Source organism: Equus asinus, chromosome 14 (genome assembly GCF_041296235.1).
Source record: "Equus asinus isolate D_3611 breed Donkey chromosome 14, EquAss-T2T_v2, whole genome shotgun sequence".
Classification (NCBI taxonomy): domain Eukaryota; kingdom Metazoa; phylum Chordata; class Mammalia; order Perissodactyla; family Equidae; genus Equus; species Equus asinus.
The window spans coordinates 5071269-5081510 of NC_091803.1; positions in this window are offsets into that span (position 1 = coordinate 5071269).

The window sequence follows — 10242 nt, forward strand, 5'->3', positions numbered from 1 at the left end:
TTTTTGTTTTTCAGGCAGTTAGTACAGAAATAAGATATTCTTTCGGATAAATTAAATTTCCATGATTGAATTATAAAAGGGATCACTCATTTGAAATATTTTAGGATGTATCATTTTGGCAATGAAAACTAAGGGAAACTTATTTTAAAAGTCCTTAAGTGTATGTGCATTTTCTTCTTCCTTTTTGCCTTTATGTATTCTCCTCTTAAGGGTTGAACAGCACAAGCATTTTAAATTTAGAAAGTGTATGGTACAAAATCTTGGATTTGGTTATTCACATTTGGAAATCATCACTTTTTTTTTTAGCGTTGGAATGAATGTTGAGGTCTTGAAGTGATTATGAAGTTGCAAGCCTGTAGAGAATAAAAGTGAAGGAACTCTTGCGTTTAAATAGATCCTTCTTATATGACTATGGATTTTATAAATAGGAAGTGAGACGTGTATTTTGGAGCTCGGTATGAATCCTGTGTGCTCTGAAATTCGTATGGACCGTTTGCTGTAATTTCATATGGAATAAGAAATATGCTATAGAATTCCCTCTACACTGCCCCTTAGATAACTTTTAAATTCTCCTTTTTAAACCTTCCAAGGAGAAGAAATAGAATTACGGGGGCATCTCCTAAACCATTTGAACTCAGAGCTGGAAACTGTGCTCTTCAACACCAGCGAGTGGTGGAAGCTTTGAAACGCATCCATCCAAGCGAGAATATGGTCCATGTAACGTTTTGAAATTAGAGCCCTAAGTAAGACTTAAGAGTAATGGTTACTTCTACTTGGCTCCCCTTTGCTTCCAAAATATTCTCTTTTTTCCCCAATTTTATTTTGATCAAAACTTGATTAATCATATTAAAAACATCGCTTTACTTCCATTTGCACTATTCATTGAGCTGAATATTTGCATGACTGAAATTTGACCAGAAAAAAGTGTTTGCAGAGAGGCTTGCTGCTTGGGAAAGGTAATCTTCACGGGATCAACTTGTCTTTTTCCTGAAACAAATGACCTTGCTTTATGGAGACGTTTTAATGGAAGGGTTTGCGTTGAGCAGGGAGGGCGCGTCAGCCCCGCCAGATCAGACGTGCTCATCCTCGTGTCCATGGCTCGTGCCCTTTTGGTCTGAGGAGTCCTTGAGCGCTCGCTTTTCTTCTGGGCAACAAATCGGTTATTTAAGGAGCAAGAGCAGACATTGCTACAGTTTTGCTCTGGCTGTATTTTGAGTAGATTCTTTACGGTTAATTTTGTTAATTGTTTAGATACTAGCAATGTAAGGAATTTTTCTGCAGTCGCGTGCCTCACCACAATATTAACGGAGTGGAATTCTCCAATTCACTTTAAGCCTTTTTGTTCGTTCAAGGCAGTGGCCTTAACCTGTTTTCCCTTCCCCGTCTGCCCACTCAGAGTTCCGTTTCTGCCATCAGGAAACAATTGAGTAACGTGTTTGAAGATTGGAATTAGGCTCTGTTTTCCAATTCTCGAAGCTTCTGTTACACTGAAGTTCACGAGCGCTCCGCACTGCCGCTCATTTCACACGACCTGGAGAAGGCCGTGTGTCTGTCAGCTCCCTCAACTTAACGTGCTGCATCCGAGTTCTCCAGAGAAACGGGACCCACGGGATATGTAGGCTTAGCTCCAAACGTGAGATTGATTATGGGAATTGGCTCGCACGGTCATGGAGGCCGGAGTCCCACCATCTCCCCTCTGCCAGCTGGAGACCCCCGAGAGCCGGGGGCGTAATTCAGTCCTGGGCCAACGCCTGAGAGCCATGCAAGCTGGTGGCGTCAGTCCCAAAGCCAAAGACCCGAGAACCAGGAGCGCCAGCGTCCGAGGGCGGGACAAGATGGATGTCTCAGCTCAAGCAAGGAGCAAACTCACCCTTTCTCCACCTTTTTGTTCTCTTCAGCCCTCAACTAATTGTATGTTGCCCACCTGCGTTGGTGAGGGCCCTCTTTGCTCAGTCTACGGATGAAAGTGCTAATCTCTGCTGGAAATATTCTCCCAGACGCACCCAGGAATAATGTTTGACCAGCTCTGTGGGCATCCCTTAGCCCTGTCAAGTGGACATAAAATTAGCCACATTGCGTAGCTACCTCTGCAGCTGAGCTCTCCGATGCCTTAGTTCGAGCTTTCTGTCGGACGTCTAAGGGGATCTCATACCTAGGACATAGTGCGTACGATTTGAGGTGTAGGGAAAGCACTGTTTCTTGTCACTCCCCCCGACCCCCCAAAGATAAGGACTCACACTTGTTCAGAAAAACCTATCATATGAGGGTGATGTGAGAAGAGGGGAGTAGGTTTATTTTCAATGCAGTCACTTTGTTCTCTGTGTGGCAAGCGCAAGCATACACGTGTCCAAATTCACGTAGAAATTGAGACTGCAGCGATAAGGGAAACAAACTCGTTTTCCAGGCTGTGGTGCCTTTGGGAGAGTAGGTTGAGGTGATCCCGGCTCCCTGCGTCCAGGTGAGTAGCGGGCAGGGTTCATTGTTACTGTTCACGCTTCCTGTTCCGCTGCGTAAAGTCAGGGCTTGGCAGATACGTGAATTTAAAAACATTTAAACATTTGGAGTGCCTGTTAAAATTAGCTTCTCTTCTCCTGTGTTAGGGATCCTCTAACGAGAATATCTTACCAGATGTCTCACTTTGGTTCCGTGTAAATACTGTGTATTTGGGTTGAACGTCTTCTGCTCTCTGGGCCTCCTCTTTGTTCCCTGTGTTTGTCACGCGGTCTCTACAAAGGGTCGTGGAAGATTGGAGTCAGTGGTTTTGGTTTTAAACACTTCCCTCATTTAATATGGTGAATATTACACCAAAAATGACTTTATTTTTCTGTCGGCTTTCTGTAGGTAACAATGAGTTTGTCTTTTGGCCACGAAAGTGGTGACATATTAGGGCTGAGCTTTCAGACCTGACCTTGACGATGTGTGAATTTTGCCCTTCGATCCTCAGATTCATAGCAGATGGTGGCTTTGGTTTTTATTTTATTGGGAGGAGGAAGGGGGATCCGGAAAAGCGGATGACAATGCCTAGTTCATTCTGGATGAGATCATTCAGGCCAAGGGCCCAGCCCAGGTAAGTAAGAGACAGTCAGGCTTAACTTCTGTGGTGGCCCCCTTCCTAGTGGGAAAATGCAGTGCCTTTTTCATAGCTCAAGTTCTTTGATACGGTTATTAGCATGACCCAAGAAACCTGGGTTTTCTTTTCAAGGCTGTTCGTCAGTACAGGGCTTTTGGGAAGGTAATGCTTATTTTTGAAGCTATGGGGGCATATGCATATTGCGCTTTCAGTTGGCAGGTGAGGTCAAACGTGGTGTAAGGATGTCAAGTAGTGACTTTATTATAAATGGCCTTTATCAATCTGGGCAAATTTTGTTTGTTTTCAGTTTTATTGAGATACAACACTATATAAGTGTAAGGTGTACAGCATAATGACTTCACTTACATATATTGCAAAATGATGACCACAATCATCAGTTTAGTTAACATCCATCACCTCATATAGTTACCAAAAAAAAGGAAGAAAGGGGCCGGCCTGGTGGTGTAGTTAGTGGTTAAGTTCACGCTCTGCTTTGGTGGCCCAGGGTTTGTGGGTTCGCATCCTGGGCACAGACCTACGCATGGCTCATCAAGCCGTGCTGTGGCAGCATCCCACATAGAACAGGAAGGACTTACGACTAGGATATACAACTATGTGTTGGGGCTTTGGGGAGAAAAAAGAAAAAGAGGAAGATGGGCAACAGATATTAGCTCAGGGCCAATCTTCCTCACCAAAAATAAAAACATACCTTTAAAAAATATATTAAGAAAAAATGTTTTCTTCCTTGTGATGAGCACTTTTAGGATTTACTCTCCCGGCAACTTTCAAATACGTCATACTGCAGTGTTAGCTGTAGTCACCATGCTGTAAGTTACATCCCCAGTGCTTACGTAACTTATAACTGGAAGTTTGTACCTTTTGACCGCCTTCATCCAATTCTTCCACTCACAACCTCCCGCGTCTGGCAACTGCAAACCTAATCTCTTTTTCTATGTCTTTTAAAAAATTTTTTTTAGATTCCACATATGAGATCATACAGTATTTGTCTTTGTCTGGCTTATTTTGCTTAGTACGGTGCCCTTGAGGTCCATCCGTATTGTTGCAAATGGCAGAATTTCCTTCTTTTTAATGGCTGTATAGTATTCCATTGTGTGTGTCTATAAACCATATTTATCTTTTCGTCCACCCACGGACACTTAGGTTGTCTCCATGTCTTGGCTATTGTAAATAATGCTGCAGTGAATGTGGGGGTGCAGCTCTCTCTGAGTTAGTGTTTTCATTTCCTTTAGATAAATACCCAGAAGTGGAATAGCTAGATCATACGGTAATTCTATTGTTAATTTTTTGAGGTATCTCCATACTGTTTCCCATAGCGGCTGCACCAATTTACGTTGCCAACAAGAGTGCACAAAGGTTCCCTTTTCTCCACATCCTGGCCAGCATCTGTCATCTCATGTCTTTTTAATGATGGCCGTTCCAACAGGTGACACCTCATTGTGGTTGTGATTTGCATTTCCCTGATGATTAGTGATGTTGAGCACCTCTTGACGTGCCCCTTGGCCATTTGAATATCTTCTTTGGAAAAAAGTCTATTCAGATCCTTTGAATCTGGGCAAAAATTAATCTGGGCAAATATCAATGGCACATTCTCCCCTCTCTCTGAAGGTGAACCACTGAGCAAGCCCCAGTGGATGGGACACTACTGCCCAGGCCGTGTGTATTTTCGTGTGTATTTACTGAATCTCGGGGTGGTTTATGCAGCTGCCTAATGTAAGAGGGATGGGGAGGTGTGAAGCGGGGCCCCTCGCCAGCCTGTGCATGTGAGGTTTGATTTTGCCACAAGAGGGAGCCACGTGTTCACTCTGGAGTGTCTTACTTCAGGGCCGGCCTTATTTTTTTCCTAGTTATTTTGTTTATCCAAATTCTTAAGCAAACATCAACATAAAAATGTTTGACTTCATTCAGTTCTGCGGTTGGTTCAGTTCAGCTAGTGTGGTATATCAAGCCTTACAAGAAGGTTGTAACCCTTTGACTCAGTACCCGTAGATGGTGCTTTAAAGCAAGAAGATAAGTGTGTTAGAGAAATTACTTTGGTGGCATTTTTGTTCTTATTTTTTGTTTGGGAGAGTGACTTTCAGAATGAAGCCGCGTTCTCAGGCCGCATCAACAGGAACGGTGGTTTCCTTCTGCGTGGGCTGCTCAGAGCCTCCCTTCTGCCCACGGTGGGCTCGTCCTGCGCCTGTTCCGTGTGTGAGAGCCTCTTGGAGACCCATAAAGGGAAATCTGCCACACGAACGAGTCAGTTTTTCACTCCAGAAATCACAGCTTTGGATTTTTTGGTGGCTCATAGTGAAATGTTCTTAAAACGTCGGAAGTGGTTAAAATTTTGGGAGCTGCTATTGTCCTGTAACAATGAACCATGGCTCCTCCCGATGGATTTTTACAGAAGATCTACGAGGGAATTTTTTTTTTAGTGATAAATTGGGATGATAGAGTATATATAAATAGCTTATAAGCTATTTAATTTCTTGGAAATGTTCTGAGTACTGCTTAGGACTTATTAAAATAAAGCGGTTTGTTTGAATAAACTCCAGGCTTCCTCTTTGTTAGATATTTCCGTTGTAGTCTCTGGGGGGAAAATTGCTGGGCTGTTTGTTGCTCCCTCTCTCCTGCTTGATGCAAACATGTAATCTTCAAAACTCCTCACATATATTTGTCAAGATCACAGAACCTGGAACGAGTTTCTTACACGAAACTCCCATCTTCGTGTTACGAAGCTTCTATCTTTATGCACATGGTTCTCCCCTCCATCTACTGTTCTCTTAAGGTGCGTTAGAAGGAGGATGTTTTATTAAAAGAGAAACGAGCAGTAACGTCCTAACTCCTAAGTCCGTTTCACCGGCCATCAGGCCATCGGCCACTCCGGTAGTTAACAGCAGCCATTCACTGAGCTCCCACCCCTGCAGCGTGAAGAGACAGTGACTGCTGGCTCGGACGCTCATAAGTGTCGCACCAATCCTGAAAAACAGTGTCTGAGGACATGGAGGCGAGGTCGCATATCTAATAACTGGCAGAGCCACAGTTGAAAGTGGACCACGGTTTGTTCTTTCTCCCGCGTTGTTTTTTCCTTTGTCACTTCCTTTCAAGATAGTCGTTCAACATCCAGCAAATACTTAGGCATCTCTCGTGTACCAGGCGTCCTGGCAGGTGCTGGAGACAGCACAGTAAATAAAACCGAGCTCCCCCCATCACAGAGCCCAGCTGTTCAGACTGGTTCTTCATTAGGCAGCGAAGTGAAAGGATTGAGGTGCAGGGGGCCTGAATGGGGAAATGGAAAGATGTTTGCTGTTGTACAAGTACCGACATTGGATATTTGACTTTCTGATGGTGAAAATGAGAAATGTTACACCAAAGAATCAAAGTTTTGTCTCGTGAGAATGACACGGTTAACTTTTTGGTGCTGACGCGGTCTTCCAGGGTGAAAGTCAGGCGGTCTTCCAGGGTGAAAGTCATGCTGTCGTCTTCATCAGTGAATCTTCACTAACCTCGGGCTGTATCGGTCACATCAGCCTCAGACTTTTCCACCGATGGTCCAAGATTTGAACCAAAAAAAAAAAGCTGAGCTTTAATGAATCTAAAATTATAGATTCAGTAGAAAATTATACCTGACTGTCTAAATACAGTAGCCGCTAACCCCATCTGACTACTTACATTTTAATTAAAATAAATACAATTTCAAATTCAGTTCCTCACTCACACCGGGCACCTTTCAAGTGCTCGGTAGCGACATACGGCCAGCGGCCACAGTATTGGACGCTGCAGATAAACAACATTTCCATCATCTCGGAAAGTCCCATTGGACAGCCTATTGTGGACATACCTTGTGACAATTTCTTCAGGATGTGAAGACCTTTAATATATTAGTGTGTGTGACTTTTTTACTTTTAATCTCCCATCAGTATTAGACAAAAACCCCATTCTCTTAAAGTGGGGAAAGGAGATCATCAGCTTGCACATGATTTTCTGTAAGCTCTTGCCGTACAAAAAGGGATTGTCTTCGTCTCTCACTTTCTATCTTATTCACGAGTGTATTAGTCAGGGTTTTTCAGAGAAACAGAACCAACCGATGTACATAGATACATAAGAGGAGACTTATTGTGGGAATCGGCTCATGCAATTACGGAGGCTGAGATATGCCACAATATGCGGTCTGCAAGCTGGAGACCCGGGGAAGCCCATGGTTTAGCACTCTGAGACCAGACGCTGGAGAAGATGGATGTCCCAGCTCCAGGAGAGAGAATTCGCTCTTCCTCTGCCTTTTTGTTCTCTCTGGGCCCTCAGTGGATTGGACGATGCCCACCCACATTGGTGTAGGCAGATCGTTACTCAGTCGACTGATTCAAATGCTAATCTCTTCTGGAAACACCCTCAGGGACACAGAAATAATGTTTTACCAGCTAACTGGGCATCCCTTAGCCCACTCAAGTTGACACATAGAACAAACCATAACAGAGAGGCATTTCATGGTTCTCTTTGAATGAAAGATGTGAAAGTTTAGCACAGTTCCAGGTAAGCAGAAAGCCTTCCGTGACACACAGTGGCATCCTCTCTGTCTTTATTTTATATGATTTTGTATATTTTAAAATATATTTTAAAGCATAGAACCCTTGGCCTCTTTCAAATTCTAAGCATTTTATTGTCCAATAGCAATTGGTTTTAAAGTCCCCTTCGATCTTGCACCTTTTAAAAAGTTTCCTCTTGCGTTAGGCTGTCACCCAGGCCTGATGTTAGGAGAGGAGCGTGTGCTACAAGCTAGCACACTCCAAAGGAAGTACACACTCAGATTTAAAGCCTGACCTTGGCTCTGGTAACACGACAGTTCATCGGACTGGAGATGGTTCATGAGAACATCCCGTACCACCCGCCTCGAGCCACTCGGGACCTCGAACGTGGGAGAGGACAGCCCGAGGAATCGAGGCAGGTCCTGGAAGCGTTTGTCCCCCTAGAACTGTTGGCTCACCCAGGGGCCTTTGAGCTCCCTCCAGCTCCAGGCTGGACTTGGCCTCCCCCTCGTCGCCTCCAAAAATAGAATTTGGAACTTATTCCCCATGTGACATAATGCGTCTCACAGTCACGGGCAGGAAGTGAATGCTTTCCTGCCAGGCCTGCAACGTCCCCGGGAGATGGGCTGGGAAGAACATTCCTTCGATGTCCTATTTCACAATAGAACATCACTGCATTTATTATAGGACTACTGTCTTCAGTCTGAAAACACGGCAAGCTCTTCAAAACCATGCAGCGAAGACGTTAGATTGGCTAGATTTTGAGGGTCTCGAGTGTTTATGCTTCATAAACAATGTATGGTCAAATATTAGTAATGATGCCCTCCATCCACTTGAACTCTGTCCTGGGCTCCATGGGGCTTGTAAAAGCAGTGAGGTCGTCTCATTAGGGAAACCCACTCATACCCTTCAAACGAGTAGAGCAGACGACAGAATTTGGCTCCTGGGCCCACTGTGTGAGTGAGACTCGTGCAACAGACCGGAGCAGGCAGGCCACAGCTTGAAATGTTTGGCAATAGTAATTTTGGTTTTCCAGGATTTGCAGGAAGCATCAAATGTCTTCATGTCATTGTGATGAGCTGCCAGGCTCTAGGGATAAACAGGTGAGCAAGACAGAAGTCGATCTTGAGTGTCCACGGGTTGGGGAGGAAAGTGACGCCCAAACCAGTCATTAACGTGACCCTGTCTATAAGTGCCGAGGTATCTCCCGGGGGCTGGGGAGATGTCGCAGAAGGTGCTGTAAGTGGCTCTCAGACACTCGTTGACTACACTTCCGGCTCCTCAGAGGGCGGCTTCTCTCACAGGGGCCCCGTCGCAGCCCCAGCTAGCTGGTTCCCGAAGGTTTGCTGAGGACCCACGGTGTGCTGGCCGGGCCCGTACCAGGAACTGCAATTGGCAAGATCCACGTCTGAGAGGCAGTTCCTGGACCGGAGGAGCATGATTTCGCCTGCCCACCCTGGGCAGAAACCTGAGGACCCCTGAACCCCTTGTCCTTCCAACCCATAAGATCCAAAGCCCCCCAGACTCAGAGGAACCCAACCATTCAGTCTCTGCCCTGTAGGAGCGGAGACTAAAATGCCTGTCCCGCTGTGTGCCCTGACCTGCACTCACTCTCCTCCCAGTGGCTCTTGCAGCCCTCACTGCATCGTCCAGACCGAGGCCTCCCTGTGGTGGCCAATGGCCACCCCCCACCGCAGCCCTCAGCCGTCTCGGCGGGCTCCTCCCTCCTCCTCGGTTCTTTGCCCAGGAAAGACCCTTATCACCATGACCCGATTGTTTATAACAAACAGAATGTGAAAACAAACTGAGAACGAGAAATTCGAGTCAGATTTTGCTTCGCTGCTTGAAGTAATTCGTTGTAAGTTCTAATGTAAGCAAAACCCCAGTTACTTAAGATAATAAAGGAGGAAAAACCAATTAATTGGATTTGCTATTAAGTGGGTGTATTGCTACCAAATTGGACAGCAAATTACTGGGAACACTGAGAGTGAAAATCAAAGTGTCTTAGACCATGCTGACGGGGACGGTTCAGTGCTGCCCCCACTGCCCTGGGAGCTGCAGCCCTGGGCTTCCCCGGAAACTTCCCGGTTCCCGAGCCTGTCTGGCTCCAAGTGGCACCCAGACCTCCCAGGGTCGCAGGTCGGCCCCTTTTTTCCTACTTCCTTCCTTCCAGGCCTCTGGGGATGCAGCCTGCTTTCCCTTTCCCATCTGGGCTGCCGGCACTAACTCTGATGTCTTGAGAGTCCTCATCTTCAGATCAGGCACACTTTCCTCATTTCCTCGTAATCCCCCCAAACACGAGTGCTCATCGTATTAAAGATTTCACTGTAATTACCATGAAGAGACAGAAGGACACGAGACAGCGAGAAAGGAGAAACGGGGGGGATGGGGAGTGAGTGTTCTACGGGGATGGAGTTTCCGTGTGAGACGAGTTCTGGGGATGGACGTTGGTGACGGCCGCACAGCAACGTGAATGAACTTGATCACCCCAAACTGTATGCTTACAAATGATACATTTTATGTTATGCATATTTTACCGCAATAAAAACTTTTACGCATTTTTAAAAGGAGCAATCACAAAGGTTGTGGGGTCTTGTGAGATCCAGCTAGATGAAGTGCTCGGTGATCCAGGCTTCCTTCCTCACTGGG